The sequence below is a fragment of the Aquarana catesbeiana genome, linkage group LG02 (genome assembly GCF_042186555.1).
Source record: "Aquarana catesbeiana isolate 2022-GZ linkage group LG02, ASM4218655v1, whole genome shotgun sequence".
In the NCBI taxonomy this organism is placed as follows: Eukaryota; Metazoa; Chordata; class Amphibia; order Anura; family Ranidae; genus Aquarana; species Aquarana catesbeiana.
This window is the reverse complement of record NC_133325.1, coordinates 143233948-143239947: the sequence shown is the minus strand read 5'-3', so window position 1 is coordinate 143239947 and position 6000 is coordinate 143233948.

Here is a 6000-nt window from a genome sequence, read left to right as displayed (position 1 = left end):
ATATAACACTCTTAAATCATTATGTGTCCAAAAACGCAATACGTAAGATAACTCCGCATAAGGGTATGAATAATGTATAGGAAACTGTACCTATCCATACCATTGGAGAAGGGCAATGAAAAAAGTCCACATAAAATTCATATAGTGCAAAAATGACATGTGTATGAAACAATGTACATATGATTCACAAAAATTATTACAGTGCAAATAAAACAATTAAGTGTATAGTTCAAGTATATATGATTCCCAAAAATTATTAAAGTGCAAAAAAATAAAACAGTTAAGTGTATAGTTCAAGTATAGTCTGAGTCCAATTCCCAAAAGTGAAAAGAAAGGCCAGGGAAGCAGGAGAAAAACGCTGAAGGATGGAGACTACAGGTTGATTCCAGCACCACAGGGGGGATGAGGGATAAGCCTCTCCCTGGAGCATGCACCAAAAAGAAGATGGAGACCCTTTCCAGATGTGGTGGACCTCCTATCAGAAGCAAGGTCATTATCACCTGCAGATACAACCCTCTGCTGGGTCTCTGATCGGTCCAAGATGCCCAAACTTCCAGACTCCTAGCGTCCTCCCTCCGTACGTCCTTTCACCTTTCAGCATTTTTTTTCTCCTGCTTCCCTGGCCTTTCTAACTATACACTTAACGGTTTTATTTTTTGCACTTTAATAATTTTTGGGAATCATATATACTTGAACTATACACTTAATTGTTTTATTTGCACTGTAATAATTTGTGTGAATCATATATACATTGTTTCATACACATGTAATTTTTGCAGTGTATGAATTTTATGTGGACTTTTTTCAATTGCCCTTCTCCACTGGTATGGATAGGTATAGTTTCCTATACATTATTTATATTTTTATGCGGAGTTATCTTATGTATTGTGTTTTTTGAACACATATGATAATTTAAAATGGTTATATTAATTAGCACAGCCATTCTTCTTTTAGATTAGTATCATTTTAAGCACTCTGCTTCCCTTTTCATACCCTATGAATGCACCAGACACAGATTCCCATATTAAATAAATTTTTCCTGTGAACACTCTGTATATTACTCTTTATAGCAGGACCCATTCTTGCATGGCATACAGGTAGGATTTAGATAGGGATGCAGTAAACTGGCGCTGCTAAACGCTGCATTAACTGTGTAGTTGAGCATCATGGGAAATGTAGTTCCAAAACCTCTGGGGTGCCAAGGTTCGCCATCACTGCTATAAGATCAGCATGAGTAGGCATTTCAAGCAGGAGGTCTGGAGTGGCGGCCCCTATATTTTCTATATGACAGGTCAACCAATAAGATGTATTCCCTAGGTTTTCTTGGTGTGTGCCAGCAAGAGCTTACAGGGGGCAGTATAATGTTCTTATTTAACCACTTCCCGCCAGCTGTACATCATCTGATGTCCTTGACTTTGTGCGGGTATATCTGAATGATGCCTACAGCTACATGCATCATTCAGATATCAACTTTTTCAGCCGGCGATTCCTTATACCATAAGAACGATCATAGCAGGGGCTGTTCCGCCACCTGATTGTTCTTACGGGTGGAGAGAGGGGACGTCCCCCACCTCCCGCCACCCTCCGGTGCTTCTACCGATTCACTGCTTCCATCGGTGAGAGGATCCGCCGGCCCCGGATGTTTACCATAGGGATTTCCGGCAGACTGTATGGTCGCTGGAGTCTCTATGATTGTTTGGAGGCCGGGCACGATGTTATGACATCACACCCGGCCTCTGCATTCAAAGAAACGGCACCGCCTCGGCTGGGAAGCTGGGATTTATTTATTTTTTTATTTATTTCAGGCTTCCCAGCCTAGAGGTGAGATGTGGGTTCTTATTGACCCCATATCTCACTGTAAAGAGAACCGATCATGCCATATTCCCATTACAAGGGATGTTTACATTCCTTGTAATAGGAATGAAAGTGATCAAAATTTTTAAAGCGCCCCTGTCCCCGTGTGCTCGCATGCAGAATCGAACGCATACGTAAGTCCCGCCCACATATGAAAACAGTGTTCAAACCACACATGTGAGATATCGCCAAAAACGTTAGAGCGAGAGTAATAATTCTAACTCTAGACCTCCTCTAACTCAAAACATGTAACCAGTAAAAAAAATGTAAAGCGTCGCCTATGGAGATTTTTAAGTATCGAAGTTTGGCGCCATTCCACGAGCGTGTGCAATTTTGAAGTATGACAAGTTGGGTATGCATTTACCCAGCATAACTTCATCTTTCACATTACACAAAAATATTTGGCTAACTTTACTGTTTTTTTTTTTTAAAGCACAAAACTTTTTTTTTTCCCAATGAAAACGCGTTTGAAAAATTGCAGTGCAAATACCGTGCAAGATAAAAAGTTGCAACGACCGCCATTGTATTCTCTAGGGTCTTTACTAAAAAAAATATATATATTTGGGGGTCCTATGTAATTTTCTAGAAAGAAAATGATTTTTTTTACATGTAGGAGAGAAATGTCAGAATTGGCCTGGGTGGCAAGTGGTTAAAGTGGTAGTAAACTTTGTTTAAAAAAAAAAAAAAAGTTACCCTGCAAGGCAATATCATAATGTGCTGGTATGCGTCACCCTTCCCCCCTAGCATTTTCATAAATAAAACATGCCGCAATTAGAGCAGGTATCCAGCCTCAGGAGCATGGATTTGTCAACAATAAAGTCCCACAGAGCCGACAAAGGAAGTTTTTAGGCAATTTAATTTTCTAGCATCTACAAAAAGTTAAAAACATCATGTTAGCCTGATGAACATATGAATACTCCTATATTAGGCTTTCATATAAATGAATTGTTCTTTCCAGTCCTGAACATAATTTGATGTGAAAACTCAGTGTATATAAATTCCCACCATAATTTTTTCTTATTTGCTCCCTTTTGGTCTGCCTAATAAGTGTTTTTTGTTTTTTAGAAGTGCAACAAATACCTGTTTATTTTGCCAGAAAACTTGTGAGCTGATCACTTCTGGTGCTTTCTGTCTGTGCAGAAGAAGGGGTTGTGAAGATGAGGATAGGTCTGTGACCTCAGTAGTGTAGTAGGCAGGGCTGACACCAAATACTTAGGAATTCAATGCTGTGTTGCCATGTCAAATGGAATGTAGAACACATTTTGTATTTATTTTGTACTTGTAGTGTGGGAAAATGGGCATGTATTCCAGAGATGTAATAGTATTTTTAAAACAGCTTACCTGTAAAATCCTTTTCTTTGAAGTACATCACGGGACACAGAGGCATAGCAGTTACTAGGTGGGTTATAGGCCACCTTCAGATGATAGACACTGGCACGCCCTGAATTAAAAAGTGCACTCCCTATATAACCACTCCCACTGGTGGGAGTACCTCAGTTTTGTAGCAAAGCAATACACATGTATACCAAAAAGGGAGGGACCTCTGTGTCTCGTGATGTATTTCAAAGAAAAGGATTTTACAGGTAAGATGTTATAAAAATCCTATTTTCTTATCGTACATCACGAGACACAGAGCCATAGTAGTTACTATGTGGGATGTCCCATAGCAATGCCAACTGAAGGGAGGAAGACACAACAAAAGTAGGGCACCAACAGACTAGAGGACTCATACTGCAGCCTGCAGTACACTGCACCCAAAGACGATATCCTCATGCCTTTTACATCTACTTGATACAATCTGGTAAATGTATGGACTGAAGAAGACAAAGTTGTGACCTTGCAGATCTGTGCCATGGAGGCTTGGTGATGCACTGCCCAAGAAGCACTAACAGCCCTGGTGGAGTTTGCTTTAATATGAAAAGGAGGAATTTTCCTCTTTAAACCATAAGCTTGAACAATCACTTGACAAATCCATTTAGAAATAGTAGATTTTGATGCTGCCTGTCCTCTTTTAGGACCGTCTGGCAACACAAAGAAAACATCTGTTTTACGAATCTGAGCAGTCACTTTCAATAGACCTTGACCGCTCTCACCACATCAAGAGAATGTAGTGACCTTTCTTCCACAGAAAACGAGGTTCTGGAAAAAAAAATTAAGGCAGAACAATATCCTGGTTTAAATGAAAACCCGATACTACCTTCGGTAGTAATTCAGGATGAGGCCGCAATACAACCTCATCCTTATGAACAACCAATATGGCTCTTTACAAGAAAGTATTTAAGGAATGTTGGGAACCTGATCCCCAACCAGGCTACCAAAAGGAAATGAAGGCATTTGGACTTCTTTACAAGAAAGAGCAGCCAACTCTGATACTCGTCTTGCAGAAGATATGGCAACCAAGAAAATTATTTTTTCCCTCGTCAAGAGGACCAAGGGAATATCTCGTATTGGCTCAAAAGGTTGCTTCTGTAAGCCGACAGGACTAGAATTAAGTCCCCAGGGTTCAGGGGGGAGCAAACTGGAGGGTTTAATCTGCGTTACCCCCTGAATAAAGTTACGAACCAGAGAGTGAGAAGCAAGCGGTCGTTGAAAAGAAAGACCGATAAGGCCGACATCTGGCCTTTGATATTACTCAAGGCCAGCTTAATTTCTAATCCTATCTGTAGGAATTCAAGGATCCTACCTATGATATATTTCCTGGGGTGCCAACCTCTGGATTCACACCAGGAGACATAAGCCTTCCAGATTCTATAGTATAGGACTCTGGAGGCCGGCCTCCTAGCATTAACCATAAGTAGAAACTACTGAAAGCTAACAGCCCACGATCTTTCAGAATGTGGGTCTCAATAACCAAACCGCTAAATTTAGCGATTGTAAAAGTAGAATGGAATACCGGACCTTGCGAGAGAAGGTCTGGCCATAGTGGTAGGGTCCAAGGGTCCCCTACCGCCAGCTTTATGATCTCGGCAAACCAAAATCTCCTGGGCCACAAGAATCACCTCCTTCCCTTCCTGCTTGATCCTGCGAGAAGGCGCAGAAGCAGCAGTACAGGAGGTAACGCATAGATCAGTGAAAAACTGATCCCACGGAAAAAAACAAGGCATATGTTCCATATGCCATTGGATCCCTTGTCCTTGACACAAAGTTGTCGATCTTGTTGTTGAAACTGGACAGAAACAGATCCACATCCGGAACTCCCCATCTTTGGCGTATTGACAGAAAGATGTAGGGGTGAAGGGACCATTCTCCCGGGAACAATTGTTGGCGACTCAAGTAGTCCGTCTGCCAATTCAAATCCCAGGAATGAAAATTGCTGATAGGCAAGGAATGTTGTTTTCTGCCAAAGATAGAATATGATTCACCTCTTTCTGGGCCGCACGACTTCTTGTGCCCCCTTGGTGAATGATATAGGCCACAGCTGTGGCACTGTCGGATTGGATCCTGACAGGACAATTCTGAAGTTTGAGCGTCCAGGCCTCGAGGGCCAGGCGTACTGCCCAAATCTCTAGAATATTAATGGGCAAGGTCATCTCTGATTTGGACCATTTCCTTTGGACAGATGCTTCTTCCAGGACTGCTCCTCAGCCCAGAAGGCTGGCATCTGTTACCACCTTCCAGGTAACTGGTAGAAAGGATTTTCCTTTTTGAAGATTCTTGGATATCAACCAACTGAGGCACTGACACACTTTTGGGGATAAACGCATTGGAAAGTCCAGAGCTTGGACCTTCTTGTTCCAAGTTGACAGGATACTGTTTTGCAGCAGTCTTGAATGAAACTGCGCATAAGGAACGGCCTCGAAGAAGCCACTATCTTTCCCAACAACTTCATGCAATGTTAAATAGGATTCTTCTTTGTTTTAATCAACTGAATCAGTTCCCTATGGAACTGATCCTTACCTAGGGGAAAAAAAAAACACCCTCTTTTCTGAGCTGTATCTATGATCAGCCCCAAGTACTGCAAACTCCTTTATGGTTTTAAGGAGGTTTTCTCTACGTTGAGAATCCAACCTAGGTATTCCAGGTAGCTGATTGCGATTACCAAAGTTTGGATTAAGTGGGCTACCGATTGATCTATCAAGAGAAGATCATTTAAGTAGGCTAGTATTGTTATACCCTGAGCCCTTAACCTGACTAAAGGAGGAGCCA